Consider the following 27,479-nt stretch of genomic DNA (forward strand, 5'->3'; position numbering starts at 1 on the left):
AAAATTAAAAACCCACTACTAAATAACCTGTGATTAAGAAGGAAGTTTTAAAAAAAAACTTAGAAAATACTTTGATATGAATGAAAAACACAAAATGCCAAAAATTGGGACGTAAGTGAAAGCAGTTAATCCTTATTTTGGAGTGCAGCTAAAGCAGTGCTTAGAGAGAAATGTATAGCCCAAAGCACTTACATTAAGAAAAGAAGAAAGATCTCAAATCAGTAGTCTAGATTGTCACCTTAAGGAAAAAAAAATACAAACTTAAATCAAAATAAAAGAAAGGAAATAATACAGATTATAGTAGAAATGATGCAAAGAGTAGGAAAACAATGCATACCATAAACAATACTAGAAATTAGTACTTTGAAAAGATCAATAAAATTGACAAAACTTAGTTATAATGACCATTAAAAGATGTTCAGGCTGGGTGCAGTGGCTCACACCTGTAATCCCAGCACTTTGAGGGGCCAAGGAGGGCAAATCTCTTGAGCTCAGGAGCTCGAGACCAGCCTGGGCAACATGTTAAAACTTTGTCTCTACAATTAAAAAAAAAAGAAAGAAAATACAAAAATTAGCCAGGCTTGGTGGCACGTGCCTGTAGTCCCAGACACTTGGGAGGCTGAGGAGGGAGGATTGTTTGAACCCAGGAACCAGAGGCTGCAGTGAGCTGTGATTGTGCCACTGCACTCCAGCCTAAGTTGACAGAATGAAACCCTGTCTTAAAAAAATAAAAGTGCAATTGACTTTTGACAAGTATACCAAAACCATTCAATGGAGAAAGAACAGTGTCTTCTAGAAATAATTCTAGAAAAATGGATATACACATGCAAAAGAATAAAGTTTGACCTTACCTTAAACTATATACAAAAGTTAGCTCAAAATGAAATAAAAAGACCTCAATTCAAGAGCTAAAATTATAAAACTCTGAATAAAACAAGGACAAACCTTCATGACCTTGGATTTGGCAATGTTTTCTTAAATACAACATCAAAGGCATAGACAACAAAAGAAAAAAAAGATAAATGAAACTTCATTAAAATTAAACATCTATGTGACTCAAAGGACACTATGAAGAGAGTGAAAAGACAAACCATAGAATGGAAAAAACTGCAAACCACATGTCTGATAAGGACCTAATACCAAAAATATATAAAATCTTTTACTACTCAACAGCCAAAAAGCAAACAGTTCAATTAAAAATTGGGCAAAGGACTTGAATAGAATTTCTCCAAAGAAGAAATAAGTGGCTTATAAGCAAATGAAAAATTGCCAATTTCATTAGCCATTAGGAAAATACAAATTAAAATCATGAAATACCACTTCACAACTACAAGAACAACTATAATAAAAGAAAGCAAAAACAGAAAATAACAAGCGTTGACAAAGATACAATAAAATTGAAGTTCTTATACATTTCTGATTAAAATGTCAAGTGGTAAAGGCACTGTGGAAAGCAATTTTGCAGTTTCTCAAAAAGTTAAACATAGAATTACCATGTGACCTACCAATTCCTTGCCTAGTAATATAACCAAAAGATCGGAAAACAGAGACTCAAATGGATACTTGTACACCACGTTCATAGCAGCATTATAAAATGTAAAAAGAACCCAAGTGTCCATTAACAGATGTGTAAACAAAATGCAATCTATTTATGCAATGGAATATTACTCAGCCTTAAAAAGGAATGAAATGCTAACATGTGCTACAACATAGATGAACTTTGAAAATGTTATTCTAAGTTAAAAAAGCCAAATAGAAAAGAAGAAATATTATGTGATTTCACTTATATAAGGTACCTAGAATAGGCAAATTCATAGATAAAGAAAGCAGATTATAGATTACCAGGGGCTGTGATAGGGAGGAATGGAGATGTATCACTTAATAGGTGTGAAGTTCCTGTTACAGTGATGAAAATGCTTTGAAATAACTGTAGATAGTGTTGATAAATGTACAACATTGCGAATATAATTGATGCCACTGAGTTATACACTTAAAATACTTAAAAACGGCAAATTTTGTTATATATATTTTACCACAATAAAAAAAAATTGCATAGTGTTATCCTTCCTGCATTAGTCTTTTCTGAAACTATTTGATCTCTCCCATTTGCTTCTCCACGTAAATTTTCTAATCAGCTTTTCTATATCTACAAATAATTCTGTTGGGATTTGGATAAGAATTACATTAGACTTACAGATTTGGGAAGTACTGACACCTTTACTATGAAGATAAACATAGTATGTTTGTCCGTTTATTTTGTTACTCTTTGATTTGTTTCATTTATATTTTGTAGTTTTCACTAAACAGAATCTGAGAAGGCTTTGTTAGAATATATATTTTAGCTATGTCCTTTTTGGGTTTTTTAGTAACTATAAATGTCAGGCCTCTGAGCCCAAGCCAAGCCATCACATCCCCTGTGACCTGCACGTATATGCCCAGATGGCCTGAAGTAACTAAAGAATCACAAAAGAAGTGAATATGCCCTGCCCCACCTTAACTGATGACATTCCACCACAAAAGAAGTGTAAATAGCCGGTTCTTGCCTTAACTGATGACATTACCTTATGAAAGTCCTTTTCCTGGCTCATCCTGGCTCAAAAGCACCCCCACTGAGCACCTTGCGACCCCACTCCTGCCCACTGAGCACTTTGCGACCCCCACTCCTGCCCGCCAGAGAACAAACCCCCTTTGACTGTAATTTTCCTTTACCTACCCAAATCCTATAAAACGGCCCCAGCCCTATCTCCCTTCCCTGACTCTCTTTTCGGACTCAGCCTGCCTGCACCCAGGTGAAATAAACAGCTTTATTGCTCACACAAAGCCTGTTTGGTGGTCTCTTCATACGGACGCACATGAAATTTGGTGCCGTGACTCGGATCGGGGGACCTCCCTTGGGAGATCAATCCTCTGTCCTCCTGCTCTTTGCTCCGTGAGAAAGATCCACCTACGACCTCAGGTCCTCAGACCGACCAGCCCAAGAAACATCTCACCAATTTCAAATCCAGTAAGTGGCCTCTTTTTACTCTCTTCTCCAACCTCCCTCACTATCCCTCAACCTCTTTCTCCTTTCAATCTTGGTGCCACACTTCAATCTCTCCCTTCTCTTAATTTCAATTCATTTTATTTTCTGGTAGAGACAAAAGAGACATGTTTTATCCATGAACCCAAAACTCCAGCGCCAGTCCCGGACTGGGAAGGCAGGCTTCCCTTGGTGTTTAATCATTGCAGGGACGCCTCTCTGATTACACACTCACGTTTCACGGGTGTCAGACCACGCAGGGACGCCTGCCTTGGTCCTTCACCCTTAGCGGCAAGTCCCGCTTTCCTGGGGCAGGGGCAAGTACCCCTCAACCCCTTCTCCTTCACCCTTAGCGGCAAGTCCCGCTTTCCTGTGGCAGGGGCAAGTACCCCTCAGCCCCTTCCCCTTCACCCTTAGCGGCAAGTCCCGCTTTCCTGTGGCAGGGGCAAGTACCCCTCAACCCCTTCTCCTTCACCCTTAGCGGCAAGTCCCGCTTTCCTGTGGCAGGGGCAAGTACCCCTCAACCCCTTCTCCTTCACCCTTAGCGGCAAGTCCCGCTTTCCTAGGGGGCAAGAAGCCCCCAATCGCTTATTTCCACACCCCAACCTCTTATCTCTGTGCCCCAATCCCTTATTTCCGCACCCTGACCTCTTATCTCTGTGCCCCAATCCCTTATTTCGGTGCCCCCACCCCTTCTCTGCTTTTCTGGAGGGCAAGAACCCCCCACCCCTTCTCCGTGTCTCTACTCTTTTCTCTGGGCTTGCCTCCTTCACTATGGGTAACCTTCCACCCGCCATTCGTCCTTCTACTCCCTTGACCTGTGTTCTCAAAAACTTAAAACCTCTTAAACTCACACCTGACCTAAAACCTAAATGCCTTATTTTCTTCTGCAATGCCACTTGACCCCAGTACAAACTCGACAGTAGTTCCAAATAGCCAGAAAATGGCACTTTGAATTTTTCCATCCTGCAAGATCTAAATAATTCTTGTCGTAAAATAGGCAAATGGTCTGAGGTGCCTGACGTCCAGGCATTCTTTTACACATCAGTCCCTTCCTAGTCTCTGTGCCCAGTGCAACTCGTCCCAAATCTTCCTTCTTTCCCTCCCGCCTGTCCCCTCAGTACTAACCCCAAGCATCACTGAGTCTTTCTAATCTTCCTTTTCTACAGACCCATCTGACCTCTCCCTTCCTCCCCAGGCTGCTCCTCGCCAGGCGGAGCTAGGTCCCAATTCTTCCTCAGCCTCCGCTCCTCCACCCTATAATCTTTTTATCACCTCCCCTCCTCACAGCTGGTCTGGCTTACAGTTTCGTTCCGTGACTAGCCCTCCCCCTCCTGCCCAGCAATTTACTCTTAAAAAGGTGGTTGGGGCTAAAAGCATAGTCAAGGTTAATGCTCCTTTTTCTTTATCCCAAATCGGATAGCGTTTAGGCTCTTTTTCATCAAATATAAAAATCCAGCCCAGTTCATGACTTGTTTGGCAGCAACCCTGAGACACTTTACAGCCCTAGACCCTAAAAAGTCAAAAGGCCGTCTTATTCTCAAAATACATTTTATTACCCAATCTGCTCCCGACATTAAATAAAACTCCAAAAATTAAATTCCAGCCCTCAAACCCCACAACAGGATTTAATTAACCTCGCCTTCAAGGTGTACAATAATAGAAAAAAGTTGCATTTCCTTACCTCCACTGTGAGACAAACCCCAGCCACATCTCCAGCACACAAGAACTTCCAAACGCCTGAACCGCAGCGGCCAGGTGTTCCTCCAGAACCTCCTCCCACAGGAGCTGGCTACACGTGCCAGAAATCTGGCCACTGGGCCAAGGAATGCCTGCAGCCCGGGATTCCTCCTAACCCATGTCCCATCTGTGTGGGACCCCACTGAAAATCCGACTGTTCAACTCATCTGGCAGCCACTCCCAGAGCCCCTGGAACTCTGGCCCAAGGCTCTCTGACTGACTCCTTCCCAGATCTTCTCGGCTTAGCGGCTGAAGACTGACACTGCCCAATCGCCTCGGAAGCCCCCGAGACCATCACCGACGCCGAGCTGCGGGTAACTCTCACAGTGGAAGGTAAGCCCGTCCCCTTCTTAATCAATACGGAGGCTACCCACTCCACATTACCTTCTTTTCAAGGGCCTGTTTCCCTTGCCTCCATAACTGTTGTGGGTATTGACGGCCAGGCTTCTAAACCTCTGAAAACTCCCCAACTCTGGTGCCAACTTAGACAATACTCTTTTAAGCACTCCTTTTTAGTTATCCCCACCTGCCCAGTTCCCTTATTAGGCTGAGACACTTTAACTAAATTATCTGCTTCCCTGACTATTCCTGGACCACAGCTATATCTCATTGCTGCCCTTCTTCCCAATCCAAAGCCTCCTTTGCGTCCTCCTTTTGTATCCCCCCATCTTAACCCACAAGTATAAGATACCTCTACTCCCTCCTTGGCGACCGATCATGCACCCCTTACCATCTCATTAAAACCTAATCACCCTTACCCCACTCAATGCCAATATCCCATTCCGCAGCACGCTTTAAAAAGATTACAGCCTGTTAACACTTGCCTGCTACAGCATGGCCTTTTAAAGCCTATAAACTCTCCTTACAATTCCCCCATTTTACCTCTCCTAAAACCAGACAAGCCTTACAAGTTAGTTCAGGATCTGAGCCTTATCAACCAAATTGTTTTGCCTATCCACCCCGTGGTGCCAAACCCATATACTCTCCTATCCTCAATACCTGCCTCTACAACCCATTGTTCTGTTCTAGATCTCAGACATGCTTTCTTTACTATTCCTTTGCACCCTGAATCCCAGCCTCTCTTCGCTTTCACTTGGACTGAGCCTGACACCCGTCAAGCTCAGCAAATTACCTAGGCTGTACTGCCGCAAAGCTTCACAGACAGCCCCCATTACTTCAATCAAGCCCAAATTTCTTCCTCATCTGTTACCTATCTCAGCATAATTCTCATAAAGACTTGGTGCTCTCCCTGCCAATTGTGTCCTACTGATCTCTCAAACCCCAGCACCTTCTACCAAACAACAACTCCTTTCCTTCCTAGGCATGGTTAGCGTGGTCAGAATTCTTACACAAGAGCCAGGACCACACCCTATATAGCCTTTCTGTCCAAACAACTTGACCTTACTGTTTAGCCTAGCCCTCATGTCTGCGTGCAGCAGCTGCCGCTGCATTAATACTTTTAGAGGCCCTCAAAATCACAAACTGTGCTCAACTCACTCTCTGCAGTTCTCATAACTTCCAAAATCTATTTTCTTCCTCATACCTGGCACATATACTTTCTGCTTCCTGGCTCCTTCAGCTATACTCACTCTTTGTTGAGTCTCCCACAATTACGGTTGTTCTTGGCCCAGACTTCAATCCGGCCTCCCACATTATTCCTGATACCACACCTGACCCCCATGACTGTATCTCTCTGATCCACCTGATATTCACCCCATTTCCCCATATTTCCTTCTTTCCTGTTCCTCACCCTGATCACGCTTGATTTATTGATGGTGGTTCCACCAGGCCTAATCGCCACACACCAGCAAAGGCAGGCTATGCTATAGTACAAGCCACTAGCCCGCCTCTTAGAACCTCTCATTTCCTTTCCATCGTGGAAATCTATCCTCAAGGAAATAACTTCTCAGTGTTCCATCTGCTATTCTACTACTCCTCAGGGATTATTCAGGCCCCCTCCCTTCCCTACACATCAAGCTCGAGGATTTGCCCCACCCAGGACTGGCAAATTAGCTTTACTCAACATGCCCTGAGTCAGATAACTAAAATACCTCTTAGTCTAGGTAGATACTTTCACTAGATAGGTAGAGGCCTTTCCTACAGGGTCTGAGAAGGCCACCGCAGTCATTTCTTCCCTTCTGTCAGACATAATTCCTCAGTTTAGCCTTCCCACCTCAATACAGTCTGATAACAGACGAGCCTTTATTAGTCAAATCAGGCAAGCAGTTTTTCAGGCTCTTAGTATTCAGTGAAACCTTTATATCCCTTACGGTCCTCCGTCTTCAAGAAAAGTAGAATGGACTAAAGGTCTTTTAAAAACACACCTCACCAAGCTCAGTCACCAACTTAAAAAGGACTGGACAATACTTTTACCACTTTACCTTCTCAGAATTCAGGCCTGTCCTCGGAATGCTACAGGGTACAGCCCATTTAAGCTCCATATAGATGCTCCTTTTTATTAGGCCCCAGTCTCATTCCAGACACCAGACCAACTTAGATTGTGCCCCAAAAAATACTTGTCATCCCTATTATCTTCTGTCTAGTCATACTCCTATTCACCATTCTCAACTACTCATACATGCCCTGCTGTTGTTTACACTGCCGGTTTACACTGTTTTTCCAAGCCATCACAGCTGATATCTCTTGGTGCTATCCCCAAACTGCCACTCTTAACTCTTGAAGTAAATAATATTTGCTGGCAGGACTATGCTGAATCTCCTTAGGCACTCTCTAATCAGATATCCTCAGTCGTCCCAATTCTTAGACCTTTTATACCTGTTTTTCTCCTTCTGTTATTCCATTTAGTTTCTCAATTCATCCAAAACCGTATCCAGGCCATCACCAATTATTCTATACGACAAATGTTTCTTCTAACATCCCCACAATATCACCCCTTACCACAAGACCTCCCTTCAGCTTAATCTCTCCCACTCTAGGTTCCCACGCCGCCCCTAATCCCGCTTGAAGCAGCCCTGAGAAACATCGTCCATTCTCTCTCCATACCCCCCAAAAATTTTGGCCACCCCAACACTTCAACACTATTTTGTTTTTTCTTATTAAGAAGGCAGGAATGTCAGGCCTCTGAGCCCAAGCCAAGCCATCGCATCCCCTGTGACCTGCACGTATATGCCCAGATGGCCTGAAGTAACTAAAGAATCACAAAAGAAGTGAATATGCCCTGCCCCACCTTAACTGATGACATTCCACCACAAAAGAAGTGTAAATGGCCGGTTCTTGCCTTAACTGATGACATTACCTTGTGAAAGTCCTTTTCCTGGCTCATCCTGGCTCAAAAACACCCCCACTGAGCACCTTGCGACCCCCACTCCTGCCCACTGAGCACCTTGGGACCCCCACTCCTGCCCGCCAGAAAACAAACTCCCTTTGACTGTAATTTTCCTTTACCTACCCAAATCCTATAAAACGGCCCCACCCCATCTCCCTTCGCTGACTCTCTTTTCGGACTCAGCCTGCCTGCACCCAGGTGAAATAAACAGCTTTATTGCTCACACAAAGCCTGTTTGGTGGTCTCTTAACAGGGACGCGCATGAAAATAAATGGTATGGTGCTTTTAATTTTGGTTTCCAATTTTCCACTGCTAGTATATACAGAGATGACTGGTTTTTGTATGTTGACTTTGCATCTTTCAACCGAGGTTTTTTTAAGACTCTGGAATTTTCCATCCAAGAGGCTAAATCAGGGAAGGCATTGATCCTCCCCTCGTTCTCTTTGTCTCCCATAGAACAGCTTGTGGGTAGAGGGTCAGGTGAACCATCCCAGACGTGAGGGTCTAGGGGGTCATCTCACTTTGGAGGGAGCCCCACACGAAAGGCTTCTGCAGTTTTGTGGGCCCCGGGGGCTGAGAGCAGGGCTTGGGGGAAGCCTAGGAGTAGAAGAGCACTGAGTTCTGAGTTGGAGTAGGGCAAGTGTCTTTCAGGTCACCCCTCCCCTCGGAAGAAGGTCTTGTTCAAAATGCCTGAGGATACCTCTGCAGCTGGCCTCCATATATGGCCACTTGGGCTGGAAATATAGCTATGAATGACAGCATGGCTGGGCAGGAGGCCTGAGTCCTTGACTGCAGCTCCCTGCAGAGCCTGCCATGCCCTGGCATGCCCCCCAGTCTGATGTGGGCAGGGCAGGGCCCCCAAGTCTGCTGTGCAGTGCCTCTGTGATTGCCCACGTGGGACCTGAGAGATGACACAGAGGGTTCTGGCCTCACCTCTTCCACTCGACTCCTGGATTTTTTAGGGCTGAAGTGAGAAACATGGGCTATTTTATCATAGACTGGAATAGGTTAGACTTTGAGGGGCTCTGTCAAGGGCTGGGTAATTAATTAGAGCCAACAGGGGACCAAAGACCCAGACTGGGATCACAGTCACTCTACGTAGGATGATGAGGCCCACCTGGAGGACTGGGTCTCAGTATGAGCTCTGTGTCTCAATACAGTGTCTACCAAACCAGGAAAGATGTCTCCTGGACTATCTGGCTCTGCTTTAGAGAGTTAAAAGCTTAAAAAAAAAAAGTTTATATGAACCTTTTTAGCTTGGCCTGAGGCAAGTGAGCTCTGACCAGTAAGATGAAGCTGTCATGTATGTCTCCCAGGGCTGAAGCGTTGTCAGGAAAATCAGATTCATACAGGAGAAGTGTAATCCCAGAGGGCATACATGGTTCCTCTGCTTGGAAATAAAGAGTCTGTAATGTCATGGCACCCCAAGTAGGACATTTATTAATGAAGTAGTTAAGTTAACAGGGTTTTGAATGGAGTCTTTTATCACGGGGCCCCTTATCCTGGGCTTTTTAGTTTCATCTGAATAATTTAGTCCCTGGCTTTAGAGGAACTGCCTGAGGCAGTAGGTTTCACAGTTTTGTTTGTCTGTGACATCAGTTTATCAGCCTTGGGAGTGTAGATGTCATTTGGAGATGTTTTGCATGGCAGCTGAGACTGTCTCTCAGGGTCAGGGTTGCAGGCGTGGGTATAGGCTCAGCAGTCTGTCTGAACCCACAGCACTCGCCGCTGCTGGGAGAGGCAGTGTGGCAAGGTTTTTGGTTTTTGTTTGTTTTGGAGGCATGGGAATGAGGAGAAAGCTTTACAGGGCATGTAGTTTGACAAAACAAAGATTATTAACGTCTTTTTCTCTCCCCCGTACCTTTCTAGGAGTTGGGGTTTTGTGTTTCCTTTGGTGTTGGTTGTTGCTGTCATTAGTGTGTCTTCTTTAACAAAAACTTCGTATTCTTTAAAATTATTTTTTAATTTTTATTTAGATTTTTTTGTTTGGGAGAATTGTCATAGAGACAAAGTATTTTCACAGGAAAATATTTCTATATAACTTAAGTAGGAAAACACACCATGTTTAAGAATTGGCTAGCACAGAGGTTTCACTTTTTAAAAAATTTTTAAATGAGTTTCCATAACTTCTCACTCTTTGTTGTTTAAAAAACATTTTTAAAAAATGTATATAAAGTCTTTAGAAATGGGTCAAAGGGGATAGAAGGCCCCTGCTGGGTCTTCCACGGAAACCACAGGGCCAGTGACTGTAGGAGGGCACACAGGTAAAGGATGGGCAGCCAGGCCCATCCAACTATGTGCCACAGCTGAGAAGTGCCCTCTTGGGGCACTGCTCACCTGAGATGTATACTGCAGGTTGGGGTTAGTCTCCTCTTAGCAGCCACTTAAGCCTGTTTGTAAATCGTTTATTAAAATATTTCATCATCTCTGCAACTTGGGAGTGGTGTGGAGATAAGACAGTCCACTCCATGCCCCATGATTGGCTATCATCAGATGCAATGTGTTGAGGAAACCTGATCAGGAAACAAACGTGATCTTGTAGGGCCTGAATAGTGTGGCCCAGGCCAGTGAAACGTTTGGAGATGGTGAGGCTGAACTTGGAGAAAGTGTCAACCACAGTCAGCATCCAGAGGAGCCCCAAAGGTGCGAAGAAGGGCCCAGTGGGATCCACCTGCCAAGAATGCCTGGGCCGTGTTTGTAGCCTAGGCCAGAGTCTGGCAAGGAGTATGGCTTTTCTATGCTGATCCAGCAGCTTCTGAGGACAGTGGCCATTGTGGCTGGATGCCCAGTCTAGCAAGTGTCTGGATATGCCTGGGCCACCTTCCTGTGGATCCAGGAGGCGAACAGTCACACATCTGCTCACTCTGGGGCAGACACTTCAGTCTCCTCATTTCCTTGGCAAGCAGTCTGCTCATTGCTATGTTTTCTCTTGTTGGCTCAGCAGCCTTTTTAGAGACTATTTACACATTGGCAACAAAACGTTTATTAGGAGTGGAGCTAATTTTTATATAAATGTCTCATCCCCACAGGGTGGCTTGTTTGATGTCAGTCTGGGGCTGAGCCACAGCCCATGAGTCCACGAAACCACAACAGGGCTCCTTTGTGGGTGGCCTGTATAGCCATCAGAACCCCACAAAGCTCTGCCATGGAGCTGAATATCCCTTACCATGCTCTGTAAGAGACAGGCTTCTTTTAGGCCAGATGACAGGCACACCCTGTTCCAGCCCAGCAAAGGTTACCTGGGAGGAGCCATCAGTGAAGCAGGCCCACGTGTGGTAAGAGAGGTCTCTATACCTGAGCCAGTGGAGACAGCATCTCCTTAGGTGATGTGCAGCGGAGGTGAAGGGACACTCCTGAGATCTTTCCATGAAGTTGTAGTATCCCAGCTAGCCTAAGTCATGCCTGCTCTTGTGGGTATCATTTTTGTTTTACTATAGAAGATATCTGAGTTGTTTCCACTTAGTATTTTGAGACTTTTTTTAGACTCACAATATAATAGGGATTTGGAATTTTAAGATTATTTTACAACCATGGAGTACGTGTTCAATATTTACAAAAGCCCAAGAACAGGACAGTAATTTTCTCTGAAAGAGTGTATAATTTTTAGCCAATGCTGGGAGCTTATGGGTCTCAAAGTGCAGCAGGGTCCTCTGGCCAGTGGTCGTGCATTTTGCCATAGGGTCTAATTGGCAAATGGGGAGTTGGGAAGGATGTTACCAAGACCTGTAACTCAAGTGGTAAAGTGGGGCTCACGGGGAAGGTGGCCTTGGTGGCCAGTTGAAGGGTCTCTAGGAAACTGGGTTGGTGGGGGCTCTACTCAAAGGTAGACGGGTCCCATCAAGAGCTCTGCATGGGTGCGCAAGAGTGCCAATGCCAGATGGTCTCAGTAATCACTGGGCTTTGTTTCTATTTGTCAAGGCAGAGAGGGCCAAATGCTTGGCAATCATCTCTTCTGGAACGAGGCACTGTGTTCCTTAATCATTTTTCCTTGCAGGAATTTTACTTGGGTATTAGGTTCTTGCTTTTTGTCTGTGTTAATGGATCAGCATGTAAACTCCTATCTCCTAGTGGCACTCTTCTGTCTAGTACTCAGAGGAAAAATTTTTCTTTCTGGACCTGCATTTTCAGAAAACAGAGTGAAAAATAAGTGTCAAGGGAATGACAAGGTGTATCAGCCATCTCAATGAAATGCTGTTATGTCTGATCATTTCCTGGTCCACTGTGCTGTGCATGATGTCCGAGGCACATCTAGGCATACCTTTTGTCCTCAGCATTTCAAACTCTTAGTAGTTCACCCTTTATGAGCAATTAGCAGGTCCACTGGCCACCAGGGAAGCACTGTGGGGTGTTCAGATCTGTACCCGCCATTATTTCTGGTGTATTGCAATGCATCTGGTAGGAAGAAATACCGTAAATTTGGTCCAAATTGCACATAGTTGGCAGGCACTCTTCATTATTCATATTTGGGGTTGTGTTGTGCCTGTTTCCTGCTTTTTGAACTATGTCTCCTCTGCTTTTATACTTTCTGTTCGTTATTTGTTGCTTTCCAGACGTAGGGTAGATGAATCTTTTCTACTCCTCCATCTTAAATAAACCTTCAAAACATCACATATTTTAAACTTGGAAATATAATAATTACCTCAAAAGAAATGTTCAGACATTTCTTTTTAAAAGATACACCAAAATATTTTGGTTTATCTTTCTTGAACATTTCTCTGATAAAGAAAGATGCAAATGAAATTATTTTTGCAAAGAAAATTGCTTAATTTACTCTTTGTAGAGATCTATGAATTTAAAATTCATAAATTACAAAATTCATAGATTTCATAGATTCATTTATAGAATTTCATTCATAGATTCATATGAATGCATAGATTCATTCATAGAATTCATAGATTAATTATGAAATTTATATTATAAAATTCATGGATTCATTATGATTTCCCAGAGAATCATAATTGTGGTAAAGATTTATCAAGTAATTATGGGTAAGTCTAGTATTGTTTATTTAATGCAATGCTTGAGTTACCAGAATAAGTATTAATTTTCAATTCAAACATTTTTCATATGAGTGGTGCTACTTTAAATGAATAGGGACAGAAATACTCAGTTTTAGATGCAGGATTACTTTATGTCCATTACTTTATAAATGACAACAGCCCTAGAAAGTACTCTTGTCCACATGGTACACACAAGGAAATTGAGAGTCAAAGCGCTTAAGACACTTGGCCAATCTCACATGAACAGTAGACAGACAAGTTGAAAGAAACCATCATCCCTGCTCTGAGTCCTTATAATAGCCTCCTAACTGGTCTCCCCTCTCCGCTCTGTCTCACCTCTGCCACTTTGTCTGTTCTCCATCCAGCACTGAGCTTGCTATTAAAAACTTGTCATGTTCTGCTGAGAGAGTTGACTGTTGGGAGACAATTCCATGGATCACTTTTGTTCCTGCAAAGATTGGGCCTTCTGAGCAAAGACATGTTTAAATAGCAGACAGCTTTGGAAGCTAGAGGTGGTGTATCCCTGTACAGAAATTTTAAGAACCTACCACCCCAGAGACATCCACGGTAGTAAAGATAAAGCTCTCTTCTTTTCCTCCCGGAGATACCCGCTTACATTCCAGGGTAGTAAGTCATCTCTCTTCAGAGAGGAGGAAAGGCAAAAAAGCAAACATAGCAGCGCTATAAAAGCTCACAGCCACCTAACTGTGTGGTTCCTCTGCCATGATGCCCCGTTAGATCCCACCACCCATACAAGTGATGTGAGGTCCTCACTACACTCCTTGCAGAGCTTGGGGCATAGGAACCAGGGCAAGATGTTTCTGCAGCTGCTGACTTTGCTGTGAGTAATTAACGGTGCACGTCTTTGGTCAGCATACATGTAAAACATCGTGGCGGGTGAGTAGGGTCAAAGTTCAGATCCTTCACAGTTCCTGACTCAACACTCTCTTCTCTGCTTAAGCCTCCCATGGCCTTCCTACCCGATTCAAAGTAAATATGGAAGCCTTATGGCTCCCCCTTCCCCCTTCACTGCACACTCACACACATTAGCTCTTTTACTTTCTCTTCTGCGTGCTTGCTTTGCTCCAGCGACACTGGTTTCTTTGCTAACCCTTAAACCTAACAGGCAGCCGCTTGCCTTGAGAGTGCATTTGCTGTTCCCTCTGCCTGAGCTTTTCCCCCGTGTACGTGCAGGGCTCCCTTTCACCATTCCGACCTTGTCTGAGCATCATGTTCACAACAAGCCTCTTCTGTGGCCAACTTTCACAACTGCAGCCACTCTCTCAATACCCTTAGACTCCCACTGCTTTACTTTTACTCAACTTCACTTATTACATCTTTTACTTATTTATCTCATTTTTGTCCACTTCCCCTATCAGAATGACAACTCCATAAAGACAAGACTTTTGTCTCATTATTTATTGCTGTGTGCATCATCTAAAATAATAACTGGCTCATAGCAGGGACTCAAGAAATATTTGTCAAATGAATGAATACATGTATAACTCTGAATCTACATTGTTTTCACTTCTACACTATCTCTAATTCTTTATTAATATCCTTTAATGGAAGAAAACTAACAATGTTTGGAGTGACAGCTACTTTAGATTTACCATTGAGAAAAGAAAATCATGAGTTGAAAAACAAAATAATACTAGCAAATATAATGAAGAAGAACTAAAAATAAAGTGCAATCCTTGAAAAATTGCTAATTTCAGAAACAACTCAAAACCCATCCACAAGCACACTTGTTCTGGGCAGATAAGATGCTTTTAACCATCTTCATCTAGGAATTCCATCTTCTTGGGATTAACACACCTTTTTTTGCTAGACTATCAGGCAGCAATATTGAGTTCCAACATATCTGATTCTTAGTACTTCACTCCAAGCCAAGCTAATCAAGTAGCCTCAGTAGATGGCTGAAAAATTTGCTTTATTCACATTTTCTGGGCTGTGTCCAGAAACCCTTTTGTGTGTGCCCTTTCTTTTACAGGTGTGTTGTGAATTATTTGGAAATGATTCAGTTTTCAGAAGGAGCAACTGGCTAGGGTTCAAACTCTAGAGGTATGAACCAGTCAACATCTAGTAGTTTTCTGGTAGGTTCTATGGTTTTTCTTAAAAGATTAGGATGAGGAAACTTCAAAGAGAATTGATACTTCTTTGTAAGTTCTTGAGCAAGTCCTTAACCAATCTGGGCTCCAGCTTTCTCACACACAAAAAAGAGAGGGTAATATCTGGCTCAGAGGAGAGTCAAGAAAATTAAAGGAAATAAAGTATGGAAGTTGCATTTTGTTATACAGATTCAAAGATTCAATATGACAGAAATGGAGAGAGAAGAGATATATGTATATAAAATACAGAAGTCATTTTCTCATCCACAATGAGATACATTTCCCCAAGTCCCAGCTAAATCCTGGAAGTTTTATATAATCAGTGTGAGAGGAGGTGATCTGTGGTAAAATTAGACACATCCCAGGAAGTGCTCCTAATCACAATTGAAGAAATAATAGGAACTACTCACGTGACTGTCACTCTGTAGTCAGGCAGCACCTATTTGACTTGTGAAAATCTTGATCCACTGAATCTTAAATATAAATTCAAGTTGCTGAGGCTTTCCTTACAGGTGTTTGAAAGACCTAGATCCTGCTTTTTGGGGCAGTGGAGTCGCACGAGCATTGCATATATATAAGTGTGAGCATGTGTGAGTGTGTGTGTGTTCTCAACTCTCTGCCTCTCCATTTTCCCTCTATACTTAAACAAATACGGAGAAGACAGCAATGTCATCATATGAATTAGTAGAGAACTTAGTCTTTTCTACAGATGAAACCATTTATTCCATTTATTCTCTAACAAATAGATATATCATATCAAACTGGAAAATCAATGTGAAATAAAAATGTAAAAGAAATGGTCTTTTCCAAGTCATTAACACAAAATATATTTTCCAAATATAGCAGCTGCAGCAAGGACAGCTGTCTACCCAATACCAGCTCTCATGAGCCCAGATATTGATCTCTAATCCTCTCCTCCCCTGGAAGAGATCAGGACTTCCTGATGGGTATTTATCTCATAATTCATAATTACATAATTCATGTAAAAATTTAAGATGTTTCCAGAAAATCTGGAGCTTCCACCCTTTAAGACTATTACTGGAAGAGCTGAAAGTAGACAGCCAAATTTGGACAATTTGAGGAAACATCAAAATAATAATAGTTAATGGCATATTAACTTATATTAATTAAATTGATGAGGCATGATCTCATAATGACAAAAGAGAACTATTGATTTAAAAATGTAAAGAGATACCTGACATGGTGGCTCACACCTATAATCTCAGGACTTTGAGGTCAGGAATTCGAGACCAGCCTGGCCAACATGGTGAAACCCTGTCTCTACTAAAATACAACAACAACAAAAAAAAATTAGCCGGTCATGGTAGCGGGTGCCTGTAATCCCAGCTACTCAGGAGGCTGAGGCAGGAGAATCACTTGAACCTGGGACGCAGAGGTTGCAGTGGGCTATCGTACCACTGCACTCCAGCTTGGGTGACAGAGTAAGACTCTGTCTTAAAAAAAAAAAAAAAGAAAGAAAAGAAAAAGAAAATAGATAATTGTAATAAAAAAGATGAGTATGATAGACATTTTTAATTCATTATTGATTTTAGTAAGTTATAGTTATTTGTGCATGTGCGTTTTTGGTTGCATCTAGTTAGTATATGTCTGTGTGTAAGGAATTTATTTGTACTAGTTGCTATATGAGCAAGAATAAGCAATGACTGAGAACTGTCAATTAACCAGATAGCCCTGGGAAACAAACACCCAGCCAGAACATTTAGATCAGAGCAAAGAGTGGTACCAGTAAGGGTGCTTCACAAGAACCCATCTCAGTGGTCTCGTCCAGTAACCAAATGGGTTTCCCCAGTAAATTCCAAAGATAGAATTAACTACAACCCTCTAAGGCAGGGCCATCCAAAGAAAGACACTCTAAGCCACCTGTGCAATTTAAAACTTTCTAGTGACCCAATTTTTAAAAAATTAAGTAAAATTAATCAAGTAAAATTAATTTTTACAAGCTATTTCATTTGTCCCAATATATTCAATGTAATAGCATTTTCAATTGCGGCACTAGACACATTTTCAAAAGCTCAGTTGTCATATGTGGCTGTTCTGCAAAGAACTATTTAATCAGACTCACTCTTACTCTCCCAAGAGATGATAAATCTTTATAGCTGCGCTAATTAACAAAACACTGATGTTTAGTAGTTACATGAACCAGGGTGATCTGTTTCGATGGTAGGCTCTGTGTGGGACATGGTAAGGCATGAGAACATAGAGATCACTTGTCTCCACAGATTAAAAAGCAGAAGACACGCAGGACCAAGAGAGCCTGATGGTGTAAGAAGTGAAACCATGTCATAAACATGGCTACTCCACTGGCCCGAGGCCCAGCCTCGCCATGGACTGCACACCTGCTAGGGGAACTGCTCTGAGATAGTCCTGCTTTTTTTTTCAGGGAGTGGGAATAGTAGTCATAAGAATATTGAAAACCTAGAAAGGCTTGAGAAAAAGCCCACAGGAAGGAGCATTAGCAATAACAGTAAAGAAGAGACAGAAGAAAAATGTTTTAAAAAATTAAATGCACTCTTATAAACATACAGTGGTAAAAATTCTTCTCTACCTATTGTGTCCAGAGTTGGTTCCTTCCGGTGGATTCGTGGTCTCGCTGACTTCAAGAATGGAGCTGCGGGCTTTTGCCGTCAGTGTTTCAGCTCTTAAAGACGGGCCGGACACAAACAGTGAGCAGCAGCAAGATTTATTGCGAAGAATGAAAGAACAAAACCTCCACAATGTGGAAGGAGACCTGGGTTGCCTGGGCCAGCTGGGCTGACCAGTTTTTATTCCCTTATTTGTCCCCGCCCATGTCCTGCTGATTGGTCCATTTTACAGAGTGCCGATTGGTCTATTTTACAGAGCACTGATTGGTCCATTTTACAGAGTGCTGATAGGTCCATTTTACAGAGCACTGATTGATCCATTTTACAAACCTTGAGCTAGCTACAGAGCACTGAATGGTGCATTTTTACGGAGCGCTGATTGGTGCATTTTACAAACCTCTTGCTAGCTACAGAGCGCTGATTGGTGCGTTTTACAATCCTCTTGTGAGACAGGAAAGTTCTCCTAGTCCCCACTCGACCCAGGAAGTCCAGCTGGCTTCACCTCTCACTACTAACACACCTCTCACATTAAAAATGTCTCAGACTTGAGTATGTGCTGACCTCCTCAAGGTCTACTCCCTCCCAAAAGAGGGGGAGGGTGTTATTCTTCCCATTAAGTAATTAAATTACTTGAATAATTTAGCACATGATCTACTAGTAACTAATCTGTGGTGTTTGCATTTAGACTATGGACAGGCTTTTCCCAAAGACTTGAAAAGAAGGGACATCAGATGAGCCTCTTAAAGTCCCTAAAGATCAGGCAAGGTGAAGAAAGAACCTTGAGAGCGCCTTGAAGACAGACAGACCGGCAGGCTGAGCTGCTAACTGGTCGCCCACACCGGATTACCTGAGGGTCGCCCACACCAGATTACCTGAAGAGTATGTGTGTCAGTCAAGTGTCTGGCCAGGTTTGGAAGCCAGGAAAAAGTGAGAGACAGCAGCAAACAGCTCCATCACTTGGTTAGACCCCACTCCCGGAGCAGTAGTGGCAAGGAAAGCCAGCCTGGAATGCAGTGGCTGCAGCTGTCCCCTCGGCCTAAGGCCCTTGGACACTGGGCCCGTGCAACTAACTACTCCCACTCTGAGCCCATGTTCCGCGGGCAGCCCCCAACATCTGTGCAGATGGAGGACTGGGGTCACCCTGCAGCTATACCAGCCAGCCTGCTGAGAAGATTCTGCATCTCCTAAGATGTCGCTTGCTATTCTGACATCATATCTTGGTCTCTTTTGTTTAATTATGACAAAGCATTCTCTGCAAAATGCCGCTGTTCTCATCATCCTGGTCCAAGCCAAGTTCTGAATCTGAGAGTGGGACACCAGCCCGAAGCCAAAGGTGAGCTCTTCACCTGGGAAAACCAGCCTGGGTTCCTGGATTCTTCTCAGAAGAGAACTAAGACTATTAGAAAATAGAATTCTGCAATACTTTGTTTTCACAGGTGTAGGAAAATTGTATTCGATTTTTACCCTTGGCCTGTTTTATTATAATGACCTCTCTTTTTCCTGCCTTTCAATCCAGCTGAGACAATGTATGCATGTTTACATCATGTGTGTATATACATCTACTTGCACATAGATGTATATAGTTATATATGTTTAATGTATATATGAATAAAATGTGCATACAGCAGACTTAGGGACTTCTCTGGAGGGAGGAATAAAGGTTGTAAAGTAGAAGAAAATGTATCAATCCAGTTGCATATAGATTTCTTTGAATCACTGAACATTTCAGTCAAACTCTCCACATTTTGCAGCGAAGTCTTTCACCTGCGCAGTCCCTAATGCCTGTTTCATACCTGGGAGAGTTTTTGTTATACCATTTGAAGACAGTTGGATTACAGATCCAACTCCAATCTCCTGTCCTGTCACAGTGTCCCTGTGTGATGCTCTCTTTTGACCCACACACTGTATAGGTCCTAGACTTCCCATATGGTATCAGTGGACCATCAAGGAGACTTCGCTCCACCACTAGCTACTTCTCTCTGCTCAATATGCTCTTTCTGAATAACGGTGAAAAAAATCTATTCACAGTTCAGCCAAACATGCTTTCTTTATGTTACGCTGCATATGGGGCAATTTGTCAAGGTAATAGTAAGTCTCTTGGAAGGCTATAAGGCTGCAATTCATTATCTGAAAAACAAAACCTCAACCATGCTTTATGCCAGTGGAGATGAAAGCCTCTCAATATCAGAAACCAACGATTGCTAAGGAAACAGGTGAAGAAAGGGTCTCCCTCTATTCCAATAAGGAAGTCATTGCCTGACCAGATCCCCTTTTCCCTATTTTCATCTCATAATTGGAAATGAATATGTCAGAGAATATATGCCACCTCACCCAGATGGAATGTCTAGGCTAAATTTCCGTGCAAAGACTTTTGTGCTTTTATTTTCCAGAATTCCTTTACAGAATCTAGGTTCCATGAAAATACAAGATTTTAAAAGCCAATAATAGCTTTTTAAGGAAGAGAGATTAAAAAGGTAGGAATCTAAACCAGCATAACTCAAAAGTCCTAGTTCCCCTGATAAGTTTTCCATTGCCTAAACTTTCAAGCAGCAGATGACTATAAATCCTGTAAGGAATAACTTGTTGCATATGTTGATCTATTTACTTAAAAGTTGGGCAAACAGTAGCTAGACAGGCAATGTAGTTAAGTGCATAGACTCTGGGATTAGACTGCCTGGAGTCCAGTCTCATTAGGCAGTCACTTGCTGTTTGACCTTGGGTAAATCACACCTTCTGTGCTCCAGCTTCCGTATAAAAATTGTAAAAAGCAATTAAAATGGTATCTGTCTCAACAATTGTAGTGAGAATCTAATAAATTTATACATGTGTCCATTTATAATAGGATGGTTTTAGAGTAAAAAAGCTTTAGAATCATGGACAAGTAAAGAGATGGACTAGTAGTTTGAGGCCCCAACCAAGTCTAGAAACGTAAATTTTTAGTAGAGCTGTAGAATTTTCTCTCGGGATTAACTGCCATGAAGCAACAGATGATAGCGCTGGTATGAAATCAGGATTTGTAGAATTGAGCACAGTACAGAAATAAGGTGCTGAGGGAGTTAAGGATTCTGGGAACAGTCAGGTCCAGTGTTAAACTAATGGGATCAGGGCAGGAAGGAAATGTGGCTGCCCAGGGCCTTCTGAACAAAAGGACAGGGAGAATAAGTGAGCTTAAGGTTGGAAAACTGAGGATTTGTATTCTAGGAGAGGCACTGGAGTTTAATAGTTCAGGAAATGGAACGGTGTGATGAGATGCTCCAGAATTCATAGGGAGTAGTTGGCAACTCCAAAGTAAAGGTGAAGATTTGTGCTTTAAATCAATAGACTGTAATTCAGAAAAAGACAGAATTCAAGGTCTCAAACAGTATTTTTTAAGTAAACAGATCTAATTTGTTTGTTTGCTTCATTTTTTGAGGTAGAAAAGTATAGAAGATTCAAGTAATCTTCCTTTTGATCTAAGAATAGTGGTAATATAATTATGTGATAAATAAAAGAAGGAAATCAAAATACTCCAGTTTTATAACATAAATATAACTACAGCATGCATTTTCAATAGAGGCAATATCACTCCCTAGGAGGTAAAAATTCCTGAAGCAAAAAAATTATTAGATATGATATTTATTTGTGGCTCTCCAAAGCTCAACCTTACCCAACAAAACCTTATTTTCTCTGGCAGGGTGTGGTGGCTCACACCTGTAATCCCAGCACTTTGGGAGGCCGAGGCAGGTGGATCACTTGAGATCAGGAGTTGGAGACCAGCCTGACCAACTTAGTGAAACCCCGTCTCTACTAAAAATACAAAAATTAGCTGGGCGTGGTTGTGGGCACCTGTAATCCCAGCTACTCAGGAGACTAAGGCAGGAGAACTGACCTTATTCTCTAGTATTTAATTTCTCCTATTGAGTTTTCTTAGATATCACAAAAGCAGCATGGACACTGAGTTCCTGGCAGAGACCCAAAACATATCCAAGGTCATGTTACAAAAATGTGGCAAATGGCCATGAGTAGGGGGCTTCTTCTCCATCCCTTGCTCCATTTCAAAGTCACATGGGGAGAGCTGGCCAGTGCTGTTGGCTGCCCTGATCACCTTGTAAGCATTGCTTCTCATATGATCTCAGTGATTTTATGTGTGACTTAGGCTTTGGGAATTAAATGTAAATTTTTGTATTTTATCATTTAATTATAAAAATGTCAACTCATTGTTGACTATGTCAAGTGCTAAAAAAAATAGCAGTGATGAATTATAGTTAAAAAGTATCTTTTCTTATCAAGCAAAAGTTAACTTCACTAAATTTTTGAAGAAATTAATTTTTCAATTATTCACCTTTGATGGGAAAAAGCAGTTATGAATGATGTTTAAAATGTATATTACATTGCTATTATTATATATTTATAAACAATGTGATCCATTGCAGTTTGTATAAAGCAATAAATTACATTAATAGTTATTAGGCTAAAAAGAGAAAGTTAAATGTTATAGCTTTTAATTTTAAGTTTTAACTTAAGCATTTTATTTAGTCATTCTTAACCTGGCAATGAATAAAATTAGTAAGGTTTGTACTTAGTCTTTTTCTTTTTGTATGAAGCACAGACATGTACACTACATAAGCAGATATACAGTGTACTCATGGTATTAAAGTTTCTCATAGGTGATGATTAGACAAAAATCTGATGTCTATTTTCTCTTCCCCAAATTAATGTAATACTAGTAGTAATGCAATCAGGTCACGTAATACCTGCATTAGACAAAGATCTGATGCATCAATAACAGCATTTGAGAAATCTTCTCAAAATTAAAAACTAGGTGAACACTCCCCATTCCCCTGAGATGTAATAAATATCGCAGATTGGCTGGGATTCTTTTTGTCCATGACTTTATAATTTTCCTAAATACAAACATACCTATAGCAAATCAAGCAACACTATGTATTGTGACAATCTGATATTTTTTAATTATAAAGAGACACTCATCTTTGAGTGAATACACATTGATATTTATTCCCATAATCTGGATTTATTAAAATTAAGCTTCCGAGCTGGGTCCTTGATTTAGGCTTAAATTCCCTGACCCAGTTTTGATGCTAGTGCCAAGTTCCAAATGTATGAAATGGAGTTGTTTCTGCCTTAAGACTGAAAGCAGTTAACAGAAAGCCTCCATTTTAAGTTCTTATCCATAAAGCGGAGAAGCTGAGTGGGTTGATATGGGGGTGGAGAGCGGTTTGCCTTAAACAGATATTCTTCCTCATGAACCAGTTTTCTTTGTGGATATTTAGACTAGCAAAACAGACCACGCTGGTCAGGAGGCGGGCGGAGGTGTACATGCAGATTAGGAGTAATGTTATCCCTTGACTTAGGCCTGTATGACTTAGACACACATACGCACACACATGCACGGCACTGCATGTGCTCAGAAGGACCTGGTCTCATCCTGAAGGTGGAGTAGGATGACAGAGGCTGTGATTAAATTCAAGCTCTCACAGCAGCAGTCTAAGTCATCCTCTGAGAGGACTGTATTCAGGGTGGAACTCCGAAAAGAAATCCTCCATCTCTCTTACTGCCAATTCACAAATCATATGCTCTTTAGCAAACAACAACAACAAATATACAAACGAAAAAACCCAGGGGCCGTTCTTCTTCCTCCTGGGACTCAGGTTTGTGCTTGTTACCTGGAGGCCTTTGTGAAGTGACACGTGTAGGTGCACAGTCTCTCCCCACCCGCGTCGTCACAGTCAGTGCCTGAGTTCTGTCTGGCAAGTTCAAGTTCGAGAGTGTGTTTCCTCAGACTTAGAGCCAGGCCCTCAGGGAGCTGGGAGTGCCCTACTGTGCTGAGAGGGGCGTTGAGGAATGCTGACGTTTTCCCCGAGGTCATTTGCCGAGCTTCACTGGCTTTCCCACTTTCTGAAGATTCCTCTTGTTAGTTTCTATTTATATAAGGACTCACCTCCTTTCAACTAAAGCAGGGATCCCCCTCCCCCACCCCGGGCCTGTCTGTGGCCTGATAGGAACCGGGCCGCACAGCAGGAGGTGAGCAGCCCAGCCTAACCAGCATTACCGCCCAGCTCCGCCTCCTGTCAGAACAGCAGAGGCATTCCATTCTCATGGCGGCGGAGCCCTACTGTGAACTGCACACGCGGGGGATCTAGGTTGCGTGCTCCTTTTAAGAATCATCTAATGCTTGATGATCTGTGGTGGAACAGTTTCATCCTGAAAACATCCCCCCATCCTCACCTCCACCCAGCTCCATGGGAAATCTCTTCCCTGGAGTTACCAATCAGGAAAGTAGAAATCCAATAGTTTGATTACACACAACTTTCCATGTAGAACGAATGATATCACACATGCGATGAGGGAGATGGGTAAAATCGTTTCAAACGGTCATCCCGGAACTAAAATTCTATTGCACAAGTCATCACTGTGGTTCAGTAATGGACCAAAAGGAGTGTACGCTTATAGCCAATTCTACTTCTGAGCTCAAAAGTAATTTGAAAGGTCAATGAGTTTTTAAAACCAATTTTACACAATTCCTCATTTCCTTAGAATATGAGATTATATTCTTTACACTCTTAAAAATTTACAGCACACTAACAAGCGATCATAGACATACAAGAACATTAAGAAGAATAGGAAAATAAATTGTTATAAACAGGGAAAACAGCAAGTGAAAGAATAAATAAAAAATGATTCATCTTTACCAAACTAGATTTCTAAGCTTAGTTCTAACATCCGATATCTCGAACACTAAAAGCAATTGAATACTTAATGATAATCAGTTCCTTCATTATAGCTGGTTTCAATGTGAAAACAGTTACTAATCAATTTGCCGTATGCATGGTTACTGTGGATATTATTTATTTGCGTATTATTTATTTATTAACATAAAATTTTGGTATTCACAAGAAAATTTCAGAAACTGTCTCTATTCTCTGAAGATGTAAATAAATGAAGATGAAAGAGGAAAAAAACAATTTTGATAATTTCATGCTTCAGCTGAGGACCTGTGTTTGACAGCAAAAGCACCAGGCTTTGTACTTCTCTCTTTTTTCACTGATTCCTGGCATAGCACAGTGCTTCTGACCTGCATAAAACTAAATATTTCTATAAATACTCTCAGTCTTCTGTTATTTCAAAAAAAATTGACAGCAGGAAAGACCATTAAAAGATCAAGGTTTATGTCAAGCAACTAAAAGAAATTAAATTTTGTTCATCTATCAGAGTTTGTCAAGGGAAACATTTCGGGCAGCAGTAGTCTTTCTATGGCAGGACTATTTTTCTATGCTGAAGCCTTATTAGCAAGCATCTTGCTCAGTATATGCCAGGAATTTCTCTCCAGTCACTGAAATAACCAAAAATCTGATGTGCTCCCTGAGCAGAAGAGCATCCCGGAATTGAGAGCTATTGAAAGATAACATACATGAAACTCCTTAAAATGGAAAAATAAAATCTCACTTCTGATGATCTGTTTACTGCCATCTTGATCAAGCAGCACCTGGTGTCCTGCTCTCCCCTACTCCCACACATGAATTTCCCAGTCCTCAAAAAGGGAGCATCTTGCAGAACTCTTTCCCAAGGCTAAGCTTGTGCTTGCCTTCTGGAAATCAAGAAGATATGCTTCGCTTTCACAGAAGAGTTTCTTGGGGTTAATGTGAGTCCGCTGTTCTCCTCCCTGGAATGTACGAGTTCCCGCAGAGACAGTGGGGCAGAGGAGAATGGTCATGAGTCTCTCCAAATACTCAACTGCTCTCTTGGGAATGGGAGCACATAGGGCAGCAGTTACTCTTCCTATCTGCAGGCACATAAACTACCTTTTGGCTTTTCCTCAACAGGCTTTCCCATTAACATCCCCCATCTAGAGAAGGGCCACCAGAAAAACAAAAAACAGAAAATACTATCAGCTATGTTTCATGCAAGGAAAAGATGGAGGCAGAAGTTGACTGAGGTCCAATGGCAATACTTTGCATGTTAAAAATTTAATTTATTTGCACTATTTTCTTTCTTATAGGATGAATAATTGCAATTCTAATGTATAACCCAAACATTACTATCCTAAATCTGATTATTTATCTTGTCTTAACAATAGCTATATTTATAATATTTAATGCAGATCTGATCCCTAACTTTTGCATCCAATAGTTAAATTTTTTAAAAAGAAAATTCTATCATTTATTTCATTTTTTAAAGATATTTACTTTCCAATCACTTAAATATTTATCATACATATTTTTTATTGTGGTAAATATACATAATATAAAATGTAACATTTTAACAAATTTTAAGTGTGCAATTTTATTTTGTTACAATTTAGCTGGAATTTTGAAGTTAGTAGAACAGAAAAATTAGGAGTTGGCTAATTGGAATTATGTTCTCTCACATCAGAAGTTCAAACTTAACCCAAGATTGTCTGCTTGCTAGGAAATCATTGGTAACCTCCTACGGACATTTTAAAATGGGAAGAGCCATACAGTCCAAGCAATAATTTGAATGCGATCATTAGATCCAGCTGCCTGATCCTTCAAGACGCCCTTAAAGGAAGTATTTATCTTCCAGGTTAATTGTAATTTTCATAACAACACTATGATAGAAGTATTATTGTTTATGGATCAGAACACTGAATCCTTTAAAATACTTCGGTAACTTGCCCAAATTAAGTGGAGTATTTGAATGCAGTTCATTCTGAATCCAAAGCCTGTGAATTTAACCCCCTCACTGTTGTTCCTGTCTCTATCAGACAAGGCTCATTAGCATCTAAATAGGTCTTCATAAGGTACTCAGCATGGGAGAAAGTAGATAAAAATATAAGACAGAAGAGGTTATATAAAAAAACCTATAGTCCTGAATTTGAATTGAAAGTACTAGTATAAACTCATGATGTATTTATCTGTAAAAAGCCCTAGCCCTCTTCACAGTAAAGGACTAGAAAACTAGCACCCCGCTTGTGATTTTAAACTAGTATTGCCAACCGAATGGCACCCAGGCTCTTTGGAGACCTGGCTGATTCTAGGTCTACACCAGGATCTCTACAAGTTGAACCTGGAGCATCTCGTCTCATCAGAATGCAAGAAAGTGGTCACAAGCTCATGTCAGGAGGGCTCAGGAGCCACTGGCAGATACTTCCACTGGCCAAAGTGAGCTCATGTGAACTTCAAGGATAAGAATTTCACAGTTAGTGTGTCCATTCCCAGTTTTTTCACTTTGGTGTACTTCTGTACATTCTATGGCTTAGTTGATTTTCAAAATGTCTTTTTTTGTTCTTGAGCCTTTCAATCTACTCTTACTCTTACAATTTATGTGTTGGAAAATCCAGGTTACTTAACCTATACTCTCCCACAGTCTGGCTTTGTTAATTCAAACTCAAATTGAGTTCAGCATTTCCTGTGCCCTCTGTATTCCTTGCACATTGGCCTCTAGATCTGGAGGCTCAAATAGACTCGGGATGGACCTCTTTCGGAAGATGATGATCAGAGTATCAGGGTTGGTGGTGTTTCATTTCATCAGGAGCCTTATGAATGACATTATTAGGGCTTGCTGTCCCTCTTCTATACTTTGCTTAACCAATAGCACAGCGGAAAGAGAGGATGAAGGCAGATCCTTTCATTTCCCCATTTTCAATCTAGTGAATTGATTCCTTATCGTCTTCAGGAAGTCATCGATTTTGTTTTGGAATATCATTATGTATTCGTGGATTTAAGTTTTTGACGGTTTAATCTATTGTTGTTATACATAAAT

General features: G+C 41.6%; 2 long non-coding RNA genes across 6 annotated transcripts in view; one reads left to right on the forward strand and one right to left on the reverse strand.

Annotated features, from left to right (window-relative positions):
- Window positions 1–23,521, reverse strand: part of LOC115935868 (uncharacterized) — a 57,486-nt gene extending 33,965 nt beyond the window's left edge. Inside the window, exon 1 of one of the 5 annotated variants that reach the window (XR_010130273.1) lies at window positions 17,723–17,959. This is a non-coding gene — a long non-coding RNA (uncharacterized lncRNA). Of the gene's footprint in view, window positions 1–4,703; window positions 4,758–17,239; window positions 17,658–17,722; window positions 17,960–18,631; window positions 18,714–23,422 lie in introns of those variants that run through there. The other 4 variants (XR_010130270.1, XR_008668319.2, XR_010130269.1 and 1 more) reach the window with 4 other exon arrangements.
- LOC129524533 (uncharacterized) lies at window positions 5,035–19,446 on the forward strand. The gene is made up of 3 exons (XR_010130274.1): window positions 5,035–5,092; window positions 17,736–17,840; window positions 18,445–19,446. It is a non-coding gene; the product is annotated as an uncharacterized lncRNA (long non-coding RNA).
- Window positions 23,522–27,479: the final 3,958 nt, after the last annotated feature.

The sequence above is a fragment of the Gorilla gorilla genome, chromosome 13 (genome assembly GCF_029281585.2).
Source record: "Gorilla gorilla gorilla isolate KB3781 chromosome 13, NHGRI_mGorGor1-v2.1_pri, whole genome shotgun sequence".
In the NCBI taxonomy this organism is placed as follows: domain Eukaryota; kingdom Metazoa; phylum Chordata; class Mammalia; order Primates; family Hominidae; genus Gorilla; species Gorilla gorilla.